This window comes from Eleutherodactylus coqui, chromosome 3, assembly GCF_035609145.1.
Source record: "Eleutherodactylus coqui strain aEleCoq1 chromosome 3, aEleCoq1.hap1, whole genome shotgun sequence".
NCBI lineage: Eukaryota > Metazoa > Chordata > Amphibia > Anura > Eleutherodactylidae > Eleutherodactylus > Eleutherodactylus coqui.
The window spans coordinates 150752532-150770408 of NC_089839.1; the positions used below are offsets into that span (position 1 = coordinate 150752532).

The following is a 17877-nucleotide window of genomic DNA, read 5'->3' on the forward strand; positions in this document are numbered from 1 at the left end:
ATGAGAGCCGCTGTTTGGGAATTTTGCCCTCCAGCGATATTTTTGGTTTGATACGCTCTAGAACCATCTTGTTGGTGACCATTGCTGATCCTGGTATACGCAGCATTCTTCTCCAGCACCATAGCTCAAAAGCAGCAATTTTCCTTCTATCTGCCTTCCTGAGTGTCCAACTTTTGCATACATGATTGCATTTATAATTTGGATCTTTGTAACAGTGCTTGCTAATATCTTTACTCTTCCATATCCTTGCTATTCCTTGCATTGCACTGCGACCAAGTACAATTCTTTGTTTGATATCTGATTTTCCATTGCTGTGAATCTTGGATCCGAGCAAGAGGAAATCTTTACCAGATTCAATTTCCTCATTGTGGATTTAACGTGGACTGTACCATTACGTGGATTATACCATTACGTGGACTGTACCATTACTTGCTGCGGTCATTACCTTTGTTTTCTTTATGTTGAGGTGAAGCCCCATGCACTCACTTTCTTCTTTAACTCTTTGGATCTGATATTCCAGATCCCTTTCACTTTCCATGAGCAACATCGTATCATCGGCATATCAAAAGTTGTTGGCGTTTCTCCCACCGATTTTCACTCCAATTGTTGATTCGTCCAGGTTGCAACAGATATTAGATTGTACTCAATTCCACAATAAATGTAGGTAGGAACCTTTAGGGACTTACTGTGCCTTCAATATTAATAAAAGGGAGGTACATGGTGGACAAAAATATGGAACACCATACGAAATGCATGCCTTAAATAACATGGGATTATAAATCCTATTTCAATAAGCCATGTAGAGACAGATTTTAAGTGGCGGTAATATAACACAGATGCTGCCAGGCAGAAGTGATCATCTGACCGAGCAACAAGGTTCCATTGGTCAGGGGTTTGAGCCAGTCAGCTACTGTTACCAGCTGGCTCCCAAAATCACCCAGAGCAGGGCAAGAGGTGAAGTAAACACAAACTCAGCCAAGCAGGGGTCAAAAGGGCAGCTCATTGCTAAAGATTAAAATCCCATGCATATTATATGGCGTTTCCCTATTTTTGTCCACCCCTTGTATGTAAAATATAACTTTGTGTGCAGTCCTTGAATGATGATGGTGAAATAAGGATGTAGTGCAACTATGGAATATAAAAAGTACATATCTGCAAATAACTATAGGTCCGAGTGTAGTGACAAAGACATTTAATTTAAAATAATGGCAGTGTGTGGTACAGCTGAACCCACAATTACAATAAAAAACAATGTATCTAACATATCAGCCAGCAACCAGCATCACTGACACTAAACCTCAAAAACACAACTCAAAATATGTAAAAATGCTGCATTTGACAACTTAATACAGAACACAAACAAATCAACACAATCAAAATAAACTTATTAAAAATGTCTTCATATCAAAATGGTCTTACAATGTACAGAAATGCAATAAAAAATATTGGCCTCCAGTCACTAAAAACATCAATTGTTCCACAAAAATTAGATTGGTGATGAGAGGTTAGACGTTTTCCATGTTGTACGCCTGGCGGATGTTTAAGGTGTCTCTAAGCATGAGATCTCGAAGGCGCCACAATGCGTTTGCCATAGTTGTGTGGGCCCCTTTGCTCTTCAACCAATGGGAAGGAAGCCGGCCCTCCTGCTCTTTGGATAAGTGGATATCCCGTCTTCGAGCTGAAATGGGAGAGAAGAGTTAATAAGTAACAAGACCGCATGGCTATGGGGTTCTTGCCCCTCATCAGTGTATAAAGTAGGGTGTTGGTTAACTAGGTGAAATCAACCTGAGTGTGGAGTGTTTAACCCAGTAAGGACGAGGCCCTTCTTTATTTTAGTTTTTTTTTCTCTTTTCAATTTCGTTTTTTCCTCCCCCCTTTTAAAAAATCATAACGTTCATTTATCCATTGACGTAGCTGTCTGAGGGCTTGTTTTTTGAATGACTATTTTTAAAAATGGTACTATTTAATGTACTGAAAAACGTAAAAAAAACCCTCTTATTGGAGTGTTTTTTCTGATGGTGTACACCGTCTGGGGTAAATAATGCATTACTTTGATAGCTTGGACTTTTATGGAGGTAACGATACCAATGTTTTAGGTTTTATATTTTTTAAATATGGGAAAAGTTTTTTTTGTTTTTTTCTAACTTATTAACTTTTAATTTTTTTTAATAATCAAATACTTTAAAAAAAAAATGTAAAAATCAGTTTTTAAGTCCCCATAGAAAACAAGAACTTGCAATGGTTTGATCGCTCCTGCAGAAGGAGGTAATACCGTAGTATGACAGTATATCACAATCAGACAGGCAGTCTATCAAGCCACACCACAGGCATGGCTTGATAGGCACTCTGCCATGGCAGCTCTGGGGGCTTTCAGAAAGGGTACTTCACCCAAATTTTTAATTATTCTGTTTTTTACAGAACATTAAAGTTGTAACTAGAATAGGTATTCCATATTACACGCTTTTACCATAATACAATACCTCCCCCATCACACCACACACACCAAGTCCAAAGCACGGGCTGGAGACATTATTATTTGTTTAATTACTGTAGATCATCTCAGACTTTGTTCTAAAAATTTTCCCCCCAGGGATCCCATAAAGAGTGATAAACATGTAGAGTATTAGGTTTAGAAAACGTGGAAAATGGTGGTTTGTTAAACTATTAAAATTCCAAGTCCACTCTTCGAGATCAGCGGACTCATCCAAGTTTTTAGCAATAGTTAATCAAGCATATGAGAGTAGCTTATAAATTATTAACCTGCGGTAATTTTGCCCAACACCCTTTATGTTAAACATGCTACCTAATATACCTGCCATGATTATGTATGGTATGCTACTCTCAAAGGTGTTCTCCTATCATTTTATTTTCAATCCACTCAGGGGGATCTGCAAGCACATAACAATTGAGGAAGAACAGACATCTTTATCAGACTGAACTAGTTTTATGTGAATGTTATTAATCTAGCAAAGCAAGAAAGAAAAGTGTGTTTTGAGTCCCGTCGAACCACCATGTCCCCCTTCTCTGCTTCAGGTGGCAGCCAAAATGATTTCCAATCCAACCAAGATTTTGCAGGCTTATGGTCAGGATGTCACATTCTGTCCTGACCATAATAGAAGCAGGGCAGGAAGTGTAGAAGTGTGGCGCTACTATTCAATTCAATGGGAGCAAAGCTGGCGCTCCTACTTCATGCCATGAACACTGACGACGACGTTTGGCACGGTGCATTTGACAGCAGGACGGACAATCGGCTAGCGGCGGATGAACTACTGATGGCCTTTCCAGGGAATAAATTGCTCCTGCAGTTATACTCCCTTCCATCCTTACCATATTCCATAACATACTGTCCGCTAACATACAGATCCTAGGCTGCCACTATGGTGATGCCAACTGGTGATTAAGCCTGGTGATCTTTGCTATAAAATAAGCTCCTGCCTTTGGAGTGCATTTCTGATTTTATCTGCGATTGCAGCACTGAAGGACTGCTGGAACTGGCATTGATCTCAGTCTTGGCATCAGAAAGAGGGCTACACATTAGGTCATGCTCACATGCGGCGAATTTACTGCGGGCTTTCTGCATGGAAAATCTGCAGCGTTTACAGCAGCAGCAAAGTGTGAGATTTTAAAAATCTCGTCCACAAGCAGAAAAAAATCTGCACTAAATAAGTGCGCAAATTGACATGCAGTGTGGATGGTAAATCCTTAGTATGGTCAAGGGTCACAGATCCAGGGATTATTCCAATTGCTAGATTGGAATCGGGAAGGAATTATTTTCCTTAAATGGGGTAATTTGGCTTCTCCCTCATTGGGATATTTTTTGCCTTCCTCTGTATCAACATTGGGGGTAATCGGCTGAACCAGATGTACATATGTCTTTTTTTGACATACTATGTAACAATTTACGCTGTGTATTTCCATCACAGATTCCACCTCTACAAATGAGGGCGTGAAATCTGCACCAATCAGTGAGGAAAATCTGAAGCAAATCAGCTGCATGTAAAGATACCCTTCCTGCTGTGCCCCCACCACAGATCTTGCTAGGCTACTAGCAATACTCGCGAGATGAAAAATACTTTTTTAGTACGATTACGGCCGGCCGCTCACAATATGTATTGTTGTGATTGATGGAGAGAAGGATTAAACAAATAAGATATTCACCAATTGGAGACGGACATATCTTGGTTTTGTTGCTCACCTGACAAGGTCTGGTCCCATTTGCTGATGCAGTTAGATTCTGCGGTTAACCCTTCAATGTTTTTCAAGTAGGCTTCAGAATGGAGTAACCTTTGAGTCCTGGGAGGGGGAGCAACAAATATTGGGGTTGAAGGCTGTTGCATGACTGGCTGATTAGTTTGAACCTGACCTGGATATGGTGGTGGTGCCTGCTGCCCGGGGGGGACCAGAAGTCCCATCTAGAAATCAAGAAGAAAAAGTGATTGCAGTATCTGTAAACTATATCTAATGTAAGTAACAGTTCAGACTCGCTGTAGTGTAACCACATCTCAAAGTGTTCCCCCAAGTGCTGATCTCTGGGATCATTGCTATTATCAGGATTGTTCATACAGGCAGTCCCTACACCGGAGGTCCCCAACCTTTTATAGCCTGTGAGCCCCATTCGACTTTGAGTGATGGTTGGGGACCACGCCGAAGTCAAATATTTCCTGAATTCTAGTCAATCAGAGAAAACCATATAGACTGATGCATGTCAATTGAACAACCTGCATAATGTTAAAATCATAAGGCAGCAGTGCAAAAAATGACTACAACTCGCCATGTAACAAGGCTGATAGATAATGGTGTTGAACAGACTATTCTGAATAGATTCTGAAAATGACATTAGTTTTTCTTCATCAGGTCTGCTTATCAAGATATGACGTATGTCAGTATTAATATATACATGTACACATATTGTATTATACATGTAATGACTGCCAATCAGAAGCTGAAAATAGAAAGATAAAAAACCAAAGGAGCCTAGAACATGAATAGAAGAAATGTTTCTTCATTGAGAGGTTGATGGAACTACATTTCTGTGAATTCCTGCCATGACATTCGGCTGGATGCTTCACCAAGAGTCTGCCATCATATGTGTATCCTATTGTCTGCAGTCCTGTTCTTCCATGGCAACCAGTAGTCCTCCATCATATGTGTATCCCATCGTCCACAGTCCTGTTCTTCCACAGTCACCAGTAGTTCTCCATCATATGCGTATCCCATCATCCGCAGTACTGTTCTTCCATGGCCACCAGTAGTCCTCCATCATATGTGTATCCCATCGTCCGCAGTCCTGTTCTTCCACAGTCACCAGTAGTTCTCCATCATATGTGTATCCCATCGTCCGCAGTCCTGTTCTTCCATGGTCACCAGTAATTCTCCATCATATGTGTATCCGATCGTCCGCAGTACTGTTCTTCCATGGTCACCAGTAGTTCTCCATCATGTTATCATGTTTGTATTCCATCATCTGCAGTCCTGTTCTTCCACAGTCACCAGTAGTCCTCCATCATATGTGTATTCCATCATCTGCAGTCCTGTTCTTCCACAGTCACCAGTAGTCCTCCATTATATGTGTATCCCATCATCCGCAGTCCCGCTCTTCCACAGTCACCAGTAGTCAGCCATCATATGTGTATCCCATCGTTCACAATCCTGCTCTTCCACAGTCACCAGTAGTCCTCCATCATATGCGTATCCCATCGTCTGCAGTTCTGTTCTTCCACAGGTCACCAGTAGTCGGCCATCATATGCGTATCCCATGATCTGCAGTACTGCTCTTCTACAGACATCAGTAGTCCTCCATCTTATGTGTATCCCATCATCCGCAGTCCTGTTCTTCCACAGTCACCAGTAGTCGGCCATCATATGTGTATCCCATCGTCCGCAGTCCTGTTCTTCCATAGTCACCAGTAGTCGGTCATCATATGTGTATCCCATCGTTCACAATCCTGCTCTTCCACAGTCACCAGTAGTTCTCCATCATATGTGTATGCCATCGGCTGCAGTCCTGTTCTTCCATGGCCACCAGTAGTCCTCCATCATGTGTGTATTCCATCGTCCGCAGTCCTGTTCTTCCATAGTCACTAGTAGTCGGTCATCATATGCGTATCCCATCATCTGCAGTACTGTTCTTCCACGGTCACTAGTAGTCTGTGATGTGCAGCGGTGGCGATATGTATCATATGTACTAATGTAAGCAAATGCTGGTGGGGAAATAAATAACAGAAATATATATTGACATCAGGAATATCTCAAAAACTAGAGCTCCTGGAACGATGTATGACATGCAAATGGATGGGATTTCCGGAATCAGCGGCACAAAAATACCCAGAATAAGGTAAAAAATTCCAGGCACCATGAAAAAATTTTTGTTTTGCATTTTTTTTAGTTTCTACTGTTGTAACATGAGGATTATGGTGGCTAAGGCCGGTTCACACGACCATAAATCACAGCACGCCGCCCACGTGAGGCACGCAAGTACGTGATGACAAGGCGTACATGCTGCGGGACGCCAGTTGACAAGTATGTGCGCATGATATGCGCCAAGATAGGACATGCTGTGATTTTTTTCTTGCACGCATATTTTGGGTGAGCGGCAACAAGGCCACCTATGGCAGATTGGAAGAGCATATTCTACACGCAAGACCCATGCGCAGAATACACTGTACTGACATGGCCGTGTGAGCCCGACCTAAGGCTACAGAGCATGTTTCTGTCACTTTTCCAGCCTTCAGGGGGTGATTTATGTCCTAACTGTAACAGACTGAGGTCACACATCATATTGTAGATTTTCCATTGATACTTTCGGCTTCTTCTAAGCACAATTCATCAGGATAACATGCACTAACAACTACTTACCTGCTGATTGTAAGGGTTAGTTCCAGCTGCAGGGGATCCCACCATGGAAGTTACACCCGGCTGCATGACTCCTGGAACCAATATACAGAGAATTAACATCAACCTTACACTCCTCATCAACTGCTTAGCGCTGAATAAAAGGCCATAAGAGGGTATGATGCCAGCAGAAATAATAAATCATACCCATTTCAACCATAAGAATATTCATGCTATGCAGGAGACAGACTTCTTTTTAGAGAGCGGCAGTCACTTGTACTGGTGGCGGTCTGTAAATGGTATAGTAACACTTCCACCTCCAACACACTCGTTTATTTGGGGCCGTGTGCCGTTTATGTTAATTCATTATAGGGGGCTATGCCGATCGACGTCTTTTCACATGGACCTCAAATCTCAACTCATGTCCTGTTCCTGTCCATATCACGGATGAGAACTAGGACATGCTAATGCACGTCTATGCTATGTTGTGTCCATGTGAATCAGACTGCACACGGACATGTGCGGTCTCATGAGAGCTGCGCCCAAGATTCGGGTGCAACTCGCCCACATAAGAAGTGTGTACCCAACCTATGCCTCTCCCATATGCTAGTTTTCAGGCACAACATCTTTCTCCCCAAGAGGTCCCGGTCCCCCAAAATCTAGAGGTTATATAACGTTTTTGTTACTTTTTAAGTACACAGAAGTAAAACAGATCTATAAAAGCAGATAAATAGATTAAAAGGGTATTCCCATCTCACCTTTTATGACATATGCCATAAAAGTCTGATACTGGGGTCCACACCTATCTACAGTTGTAGCCCCCACTGACCCTGGCCCGGCGGTATGGGGTGGCTAGAGGTGATCGGAAATTATGAAAATAGCCACATGCGTGGTTTCTGTAACTCCTATAGATATGAATGAGAATTATAGAAACAGCGTAGCACAGCGAGATACACCGTTTCCACACCTCTGGAGTTAGGAACACACTTCTATGGGAGTTACGGAAACAATGTAACCCAGCTGTGTGCAGTTCTTTCTTTCCATCAGGCCACCTTATAGACAGTTTTGTTCCAATCCCGAGAAGGGCGGACCCCTATAACATCCACTTGTCGCTACATTAGGGCCAAATGGCACATGGTTGTATTTTCGGGCAGTGTACTGTCTATGGGCTAATCACATGCACGATTCTTCACACGGACCGATAATCTCCATGAAAAGCTTGTAACGTGTCCTACTGCCATATTTTCATGGACGAGAGCACTCAATGTCGTTGAATATCGGACATCACACCAACAGCTGTCAATGTGCTGCCCGATGCAAGCGAGCGTCTCAGGTGCGAATCACAGTACGACCGTCTGCCTTTCGCCTAACACAAAGTTTCAGATGTCTTAAATGCTGGGATACAACGAGGGAGATTAAGGACACGGGCGGAAAGAAAAAAATAACTCTTTGTGATCAATAGCAATCCATCACAGCCCAGCTTTCATGTTGTATTCTGCCGACTGGTTGCTACGGGCAACAAAGTTTTCCTTTTAGACAGCTTCATATATCTGTCCCAAAATGAGGAGAAAATGGATAATGTTTGTCCAGTAAACAAATCACCTCATGAAAGACAATGTTGTCCAAATCTTCTGCTATACGAACCAGAACAGAAAGCTACTAAAGGTACCGTTACATGGGATGACGGACGGGCGCACCAGAACTCGACAGCCGCCCCCAGAGACTATCTGCTTTCACACAGGAGTGATAGGACTTCAGAGAATAGAAGCGGAAAAGGTTGGAGATCGCTCCGTCCGCCTCCATTCACTGCAAACAATAGGTGAACGACTGACTCTTCATATGGGCCAATAACCACTTGGTTTGTAAGGGAGCTAAAAAACAGGCGAATGCGACAAATGCGCGATTTCTCGCTTGGTGCCCTGTCAGCCGACACTCACCCGAAATCATTGCTTCCAGTGATGATTCTGGGGATAATCGCCCCGTGTCAGAGTCCCTCCCATCCCATCATGTATTAGTAGAATTCTACTTTCTTTGAGGAGACTGATCTTTAGAGAAGCTGTTCTCCTGGTAAGACAACTCCGAACATCTTCATGCAGCCTATAAGCTTTGCTATAAGTGCGATAGTCATTCGGAGAATGTAAGCGGAGCGTGAGGAATTGTTCCGGCGACCGCCATCATTCACAGTAAACAGGAGTCGCCCAAACAATGAGCGGCGTCTCTTTACATGGCCCGATTATTGCTGGGTCTTTAGTTCTGCTAGGAACCAAGTGACTGACAGGTGAGCGGTTTCTTGCTCGGTAGTTGGTAACCGCATGTACACAGGACGACTGGAAATTGCAGTTTTCAGTGATAATTTGGGCAATGATTGCCTGATGTAAAGGTGACTTTAGGGAATAGCCAAGAAGCTTCCGCACTTCAGTCGTTATTCAGATGTGGTGTATTTGCATCACGATTATGTAGCAAATTCCAGTACAATATAAGTGGATGGGGTTTTCAAAACAGGATCTGTATGTAGCAAATCGCATCAATCCCCCCCCCTTCATCCCCCAAACACACCCGTTTCACAATAAATGATCTTTTTGCTCCTATATTGTGATCAATTACTTATATAAACGTTACAATCACACAGAAAAAGTTCCATTCCCTCCGATAACTTCTAGGGGAGGATTTGGTGCAGACAAGTAGATTAATATCACAGTAGGCATTTGTACTTGGTAAGCTATGTCCTGAATATGCAGATGTGGTTGTCATAGCTGACAGACCCAAAAGTGGTTGCTACGGCTTCTACCCTTCCTCTATCAGCTCAGCTATAAAACACCCATAATACACCATAAAATACAGGGCTAAGGCTTTATTTAAAGACTGACACATAGAAGCCACTTGGCCATATAATCTAGTATTCGTATATATTGATCGCATTCCCTGTAATGTATACATTGTTCTAGTTCAGCTGCACACCCCCTACACCTGCTGTCATAGACTATCAACCTCGTATGGTTAATTAAAGCGTAGACTCTACTGCGTAAACTGGAATTATTATCTTTTTAATGTAATGTAACTAGGGCTTATTTTCGAGGTAGCTTATATTTCAAGCCTCCCTGAAAGATCAGGATAGGGCTTATTTTTGGGAAACACGGTATTAGACATTTTTGGCTAGCTGTTCAGAGAAGCAGTTTTTATTTTTTGTAATCTCGTCAACAAATTACGCACACAAAATGGGTGTGCAGACAATGTACACTGAGAGCCTGAGTGCCTACAAGTCTGCAATGACCTTTTGTCACTTAGAAAGCATGAGGAAAGAAAACTACTGTGCCACTCCATGAAAAACATAAATAGGCTAAAAGGCAGCTACAGTCACTGTAAAGGCTACCTATACACGGGATAGCGCAATATTTCTCGGCCCAAGTATCGCAATCGCCAACATGCGGTTTTACTCTGAAGTGAAGCATTTTTCTGGCAAAAACCGCCTCCCATCACTTCTTTGAAGTAGCGGTCCTCTAGCGCAGTTTTTAGCCATGTGGAAGATTGAAAACAATGGGAAGCAGTTGCCAAAGAGAAACCTTGCATCGCATGAAGTGCAATGTGCTTCATTGTCCCATTGAACACAATGGCCGATGTGTTCTGAGGAACGCGAAAAGGTAGGACATGCCACATGGTGCAGGAAAACATTGCTCATGTATATGCCTCCATTCAAAAGAAGGGGGTTTATATTTGCGTGAGCTTTGTGAGTCTCGCAACACACCAAACTCGTGCGAGATTCCCGGCCGTGGGAAACCGGCCAAGGCCACTCTCACACATGTGTTTTTTACCGCGATTACCGTGGCGTTCTGAACACAATGGTGATTGCGGTACAAGGCTCCCATTGATTTCCATGGAGCCTTACAGACCTGTACTCGATTGCAGCGTTTTCAAACACTGCGATTTTCGAGCACTGTCTGCTCTATTTTATTGCGATTAATGCATTTAATAACCCGTCAAAATTATGCGGTGGGTTAAAACCTGCTGTCGGAGGCCGTAACCCGAAAACAGCAGTAAAATCGTGGCAAAACGCGGCAATCGAAATCGTGGTGTTTTGCTGATGGCACTTGTGAGAGTGGCATAAGGGTTCTTACCCACTTGTGGGTTTTTTGTTTTTTTTTAACGCTGCGATATTGCAGCTTTTTTTTTAAACGCAATTGTCAATGGGGCTTTCTAAATGTTGAAAACGCATCGCAAGTTTGTGCTTTGTGATTTTTGTGTGATGCGTTTTTAATAGAGATGAGCGAGCACCAAAATGCTCGGGTGCTCGTTACTCGGGACGAAATTATCGCGATGCTCGAGGGTTCGTTTCGAGTAACGAACCCCATTGAAGTCAATGGGCGACCCGAGCATTTTTGTATTTCGCCGATGCTCGCTAAGGTTTTCATTTGTGAAAATCTGGGCAATTCAAGAAAGTGATGGGAACGACACAAAAACGGATAGGGCAGGCGAGGAGCTACATGTTGGGCTGCATCTCAAGTTCACAGGTCCCACTATTAAGCCACAATACGGTAGCGGCAAGAGTGCCCCCCCCCCCCAACAACTTTTACTTCTGAAAAGCCCTCATTAGCAATGCATACCTTAGCTAAGCACCACACTACCTCCAACAAAGCACAATCACTGCCTGCATGACACTCCGCTGCCACTTCTCCTGGGTTACATGCTGCCCAAACCCCCCCTCCACGACCCAGTGTCCACAGCGCACACCAAACTGTCCCTGCCCAGCCTTCAGCTACACTCATGCCACACCACCCTCATGTCTATTTATAAGTGTGTCTGCCAGAGGAAAAGCAGGCACACACTGCAGAGGGTTGGCATGGCTAGTCAGCGACCCTCTTTAAAAGGGGCGGGGCGATAGCCCACAATGCTGTACAGAAGCAATGAGAAATCCAATCCTGTGCCACCTCCATCTGGAGCTGCACACGTGGGCATAGCAATGGGGAACCCATGTGCCACACACTATTCATTCTGTCAAGGTGTCTGCATGTCCCAGTCAGACCGCGTTTTTTTATAAATAGTCACAGGCAGGTACAACTCCGCAATGGGAATTCCGTGTGCACCCACAGCATGGGTGGCTCCCTGGAACCCACCGGCGGTACATAAATATATCCCATTGCATTGCCCATCACAGCTGAGGTAATGTCGTGCTTAATGCAGGTGGGCTTCGGCCCACACTGCATGCCCCAGTCTGACTGGGGTTCTTTAGAAGTGGACAGATGTAGTTACAACTCCGTGTGGACCCACAGCATGGGTGGGTGCCAGGAAGCCACCGGCGGTACATAAATATATCCCATTGCAGTGCCCATCACAGCTGAGGTAATGTCATGTTTAATGCACGTGGGCTTCGGCCCACACTGCATGCCCCAGTCAGACTGGGGTTCTTTAGAAGTGGACACATGCAGTTACAACTCCCTGTGGACCCACAGCATGGGGGGCTCCCTGGAACCCACCGGCGGTACATAAATATATCCCATTGCAGTGCCCAACACAGGTGATGTAACGTCAGCTGTAATGCAGGTGGGCTAAAAATTCATTTGATTACACTGTAGGCGAGGGCCCCCAAAAATTGGTGTACCAACAGTACTAATGTACCTGAGAAAAATTGCCCATGCCCAACCAAGAGGGCAGGTGAAATCCATTAATCGCTTTGGTTAATGTGGCTTAATTGGTAACTAGGCCAGGAGGCAGCCCAGTTAAAATAAAAATTGGTTCAGGTGCAAGTTTCAACGCTTTAATGAGCATTGAAACGTATAAAAATTGTTTACAAAAATTATATGACTGAGCCTTGTGGGCCTAAGAAAAATTGCCCATTCAGCGTGATTATGTGAGGTTTCAGGAGGAGGAGCAGGAGGAATATTATACACAGATTGATGAAGCAAAAAGGTCCCCGTTTTTGATGGGGATAGAGAACGATGCTTCCATCCGCGGGTGCAGCCTACGTATTGCTTAGGTATCGCTGCTGTCCGCTGGTGGAGAAGAGAAGTCTGGGGAAATCCAGGCTTTGTTCATCTTGATGAGTGTAAGCCTGTCGGCACTGTCGGTTGACAGGCGGGTACGCTTATCTGTGATGATTCCCCCAGCCGCACTAAACACCCTCTCTGACAAGACGCTAGCCGCAGGACAAGCAAGCACCTCCAGGGCATACAGCGCGAGTTCAGGCCACGTGTCCAGCTTCGACACCCAGTAGTTGTAGGGGGCAGAGGCGTCACGGAGGACGGTCGTGTGATCGGCTACGTACTCCCTCACCATCCTTTTACAGTGCTCCCGCCAACTCAGCCTTGACTGGGGACCGGTGACACAGTCTTGCTGGGGAGCCATAAAGCTGTCAAAGGCCTTAGAGAGTGTTCCCCTGCCTGTGCTGTACATGCTGCCTGATCTCCGCGCCTCCCCTGCTACCTGGCCCTCGGAACTGCGCCTTCTGCCACTAGCGCTGTCGGATGGGAATTTTACCATCAGCTTGTCCGCCAGGGTCCTGTGGTATAGCATCACTCTCGAACCCCTTTCCTCTTCGGGTATCAGAGTGGAAAAGTTCTCCTTATACCGTGGGTCGAGCAATGTGTACACCCAGTAATCCGTAGTGGCCAGAATGCGTGTAACGCGAGGGTCATGAGAAAGGCATCCTAACATGAAGTCAGCCATGTGTGCCAGGGTACCTGTACGCAACACATGGCTGTCCTCACTAGGAAGATCACTTTCAGGATCCTCCTCCTCCTCGTCGTCAGGCCATACACGCTGAAAGGATGACAGGCAAGCAGCATCTGTACCCTCAGCAGTGGGCCAAGTTGTCTCTTCCCCCTCCTCCTCATGCTCCTCCTCCTCCTCCTCAACGCGCTGAGATATAGACATGAGGGTGCTCTGACTATCCAGCGACATATTGTCCTTCCCCGCCTCCATTTCCGAGTGCAAAGCGTCTGCCTTTATGCTTTGCAGGGAACTTCTCAAGAGGCATAGCAGAGGAATGGTGACGCTAATGATTGCAGCATCCCCGCTCAGCACCTGGGTAGACTCCTCAAAGTTTCCAAGGACCTGGCAGATGTCTGCCAACCAGGCCCACTCTTCTGTAAATAATTGAGGAGGCTGACTCCCACTGCGCCGCCCATGTTGGAGTTGGTATTCCACTATAGCTCTACGCTGCTCATAGAGCCTGGCCAACATGTGGAGCGTAGAGTTCCACTGTGTGGGCACGTCGCACAGCAATCGGTGCACTGGCAGATGGAACCGATGTTGCAGTGTCCGCAGGGTGGCAGCGTCCGAGTGGGACTTGCGGAAATGTGCGCAGAGCCGGCGCACCTTTTTTCAAGCAGGTATGACAAGTGTGGGTAGCTTTTCAGAAAGCGCTGAACCACCAAATTAAAAACATGGGCCAGGCATGGCACGTGCGTCAGGCTGCCGAGCTGCAGAGCCGCCACCAGGTTACGGCCGTTGTCACACACGACCATGCCCGGTTGGAGGCTCAGCGGCGCAAGCCAGCGGTCGGTCTGCTCTGTCAGACCCTGCAGCAGTTTGTGGGCCGTCTGCCTCTTCTCTCCTAAGCTGAGTAGTTTCAGCACGGCCTGCTGACGCTTGCCCACCGCTGTACTGCCATGCCGCGCGACACCAACTGCTGGCGACGTGCTGCTGCTGACACATCTTGATTGCGAGACAGAGGTTGTGTAGGAGGAGGAGGGTGGTTTAGTGGAGGAAGCATACACCGCCGCAGATACCACCACCGAGCTGGGGCACGCAATTCTGGGGGTGGGTAGGACGTGAGCGGTCCCAGGCTCTGACTCTGTCCCAGCCTCCACTAAATTCACCCAATGTGCCGTCAGGGAGACATAGTGGCCCTGCCCGCCTGTGCTTGTCCACGTGTCTGTTGTTAAGTGGACCTTGGCAGTAACCTCGTTGGTGAGGGCGCGTACAATGTTGCGGGAGACGTGGTCGTGCAGGGCTGGGACGGCACATTGGGAAAAGTAGTGGCAACTGGGAACCGAGTAGCACGGGGCCGCCGCCACCATCATGCTTTTGAAAGCCTCCGTTTCCACAAGCCTATACGGCAGCATCTCCAGGCTGATCAATTTAGCAATGTGCACGTTTAACGCTTGAGCGTGCGGGTGCGTGTCGGCGTACTTGCGTTCGCGCTCAAACAGTGGCACTAGCGACGTCTGGACGCTGCGCTGAGAGACATTGCTGGATGGGACCGAGGACAGCGGAGGTGAGGGTGTGGGTGCAGGCCAGGAGACGGTAGTGCCTGTGTCGTGAGAGGTGGGTTGGATCTCAGTGGCAGGTTGGGGCACAGGGGGAGAGGCAGTAGTGCAAACCGGAGGCGGTGAACGGCCTTCGTCCCACCTTGTGGGGTGCTTGGCCATCATATGCCTGCGCATGCTGGTGGTGGTGGCTCCCCAGCTGATCTTGGCGCGACAAAGGTTGCACACCACTGTTCGTCGGTCGTCAGGCGTCTCTGTGAAAAACTGCCACACCGTTGAGCACCTTGACCTCTGCAGGGTGGCATGGCGCGAGGGGGCGCTTTGGGAAACAGTTGGTGGATTATTCGGTCTGGCCCTGTCTCTACCCCTGGCCACCGCACTGGCTCGGCCTGTGCCCACACCCTGACTTGGGCCTCCGAGTCCTCGGCCGCGTCCACGTCCTCTAGGCCTACCCCTACCCCTCAGCATGCTGTATTACCAGTAATGCAGAAACAGAACGCTGTAATTAAATGTGCCGCTTATTGGCCTGTGGTTGGAGGCTGACTTCGCTTACGGAACGCCAGGAAATAATTTTGTGCAAGCCTGCTGTAACACTTAGCTGGCTGCGTATGAATTAGGAGAACTACTACACCCAGCAGACACCCAGAACACTGAGGACAGTCACAGGCAGCCCAAATAGATTTTTTCCCCCAAATTTTTCTGCAAAGGCCCACTGCCTATATTCAATCAATATGTCTTCTGTCCCTGCCTAAGCGCTTCTGGCCCAGCAGTATGTCAAAGAACTGCAGAGTGTTGCACTGTGAACTGCAATACAGCGGTAATTTCACAGCCCAGACAGAGCCAGGAAATAATTTGGCGCAAGCCTGCTGTAACACTTAGCTGGCTGCGTATGATTTTGTAGAACTACTACACCCAGCACAGACAGACCCAGAACACTGAGCACAGTCACAGCCAGGCCAAATAGATTTTTTCCCACAAATTTTTTTGCAAAGGCCCACTGCCTATATTCAATCAATATGTCTTCTGTCCCTGCCTAACCACTTCTGTCCCTGTAGTATTACTGCAGGGCGCAATGCTCTGCACGGCCGATATACCAAAAAAAAAAAATGTGCAACACTGCAAAAAGCAGCCTCCACACTACTGCACACGGTTAGATGTGGCCCTAAGAAGGACCGTTGGGGTTCTTGAAGCCTAAAATAACTCCTAACGCTCTCCCTATAGCAGCTCCGGCACCAGCAGCACTTTCCCTGATCTCTGTCAGAACGCATCTGTGGCGAGCCGCGGCAGGGGCCGATTTATATACTCGGGTGACACCTGATCTCGCCAGCCACTCACAGCAGGGGGGTGGTATAGGGCTGGAACGTCGCAGGGGTAAGTTGTAATGCCTTCCCTGTCTTTCAATTGGCCAGAAAAGCGCGCTAACGTCTCAGAGATGAAAGTGAAAGTAACTCGAACATCGCGTGGTGCTCGTTACGAATAACGAGCATCCCGAACACGCTAATACTCGAACGAGCATCAAGCTCGGACGAGTACGTTCGCTCATCTCTAGTTTTTAACATTAGAAAGTCCCAGTGACAATCGCCTTAAATAAACGCAAGTGGGTAAATGCCCTAAGAGAGATGTGGAACACGGATTTTGATTATAGGTGTTATTGTGAAATATATGCTGCTGAAAAACGGCAAATAGTGATAAAGTGTTAGATTTAGAGGAGAATAATGGCTCATTTGGTTAAAAAACAAAGACTTAAAAAACACTTATTAAAACCACATTTTTATGGGAAAATGGCTAAGTTGTCACTGAACAGCACATATATTACAGACAAACAGAAGTAGCATACTAATGGGCTACATGTGCACCAACTATAGAGGTCCTACTAACACCGCAGCTGAAAGTATCACCCAGAAATGCTTATATCAGGGCAAACCCAGTCCCACAAAAGAAACTGCAATTAAACCCGGAAAAGGGAATAATTAAAAAAAAGTGAAAGAAATTCCTTAAATCTGCACAAATGGGACCTGATAGATGCTGATATTCTGAATAAGAGGACAATACAATCATTTATTAAAATAGCTTGTTAAGGTGGAGCATCTGGGGTGGACATGGTTTCTTGCTCTTTATCAGACCATGAAAATGTATTTTATTTTTTTAAGGGGGGGTCTGCACAGATTTTTGCAGCAGAATCCACTGCGGGCGTCCGCACTGCGAAACTGCAGCAGATTCTATTCATAGCATGCAATGCGAAATAGATTATTCTGGCATACTCACGGACACCAAATGTAGTTTCTATGAGCGTAGGAAAGAAATCTCAGCATGCTGCATTTTTGTGCGGATGGCTTCCATTGAAGTCATTGGAGGCAGTCCGACCTGCAGCCTGTCTGTAATTGACATTGTGGACAGACTGCGGATTCCGCATCATCGCCAAGCAACGGCATGGAAAAAAAAAATGTAGAAAACAAAATCTATACTGCACATGTCCAACAGCGGCTCTCCGCGACCTTCCACAATACAGAGAAAAGAAAGTCAAGTACGCAGGGTTGCCGGCTGCTGTCAGGGCTGGGTTCCGCTGTGGGCTCCCGCATGCAGAATCCGGCTCGGACATGTGCAGCCCACCTAACAAGTACAGGTGCACCCATTGTACAAAATACTGTGTATCCTCAGACCATCCCTATATTCCAATAAGTTCCTATACTTCCTCACTCCCCCAGTAAAGTAAATGCAACCGACCAGGGCTTTGAACAAGATAAAAGATCAAAAACATACAAAAAATTGCTCTAAAATCATTTTATGCAATCTAGACAAGGAATCCATGTTTTTGTGTGGTTAAGGACAAAGAAATTACATCTTC

At 46.0% G+C, this 17877-nt stretch overlaps 1 pseudogene; it reads right to left on the reverse strand.

The window, feature by feature from the left end:
- Positions 1-1175: 1175 nt before the first annotated feature.
- Positions 1176-17877, reverse strand: part of LOC136620184 (protein polybromo-1-like) — an 86027-nt pseudogene continuing 69325 nt past the window's right edge.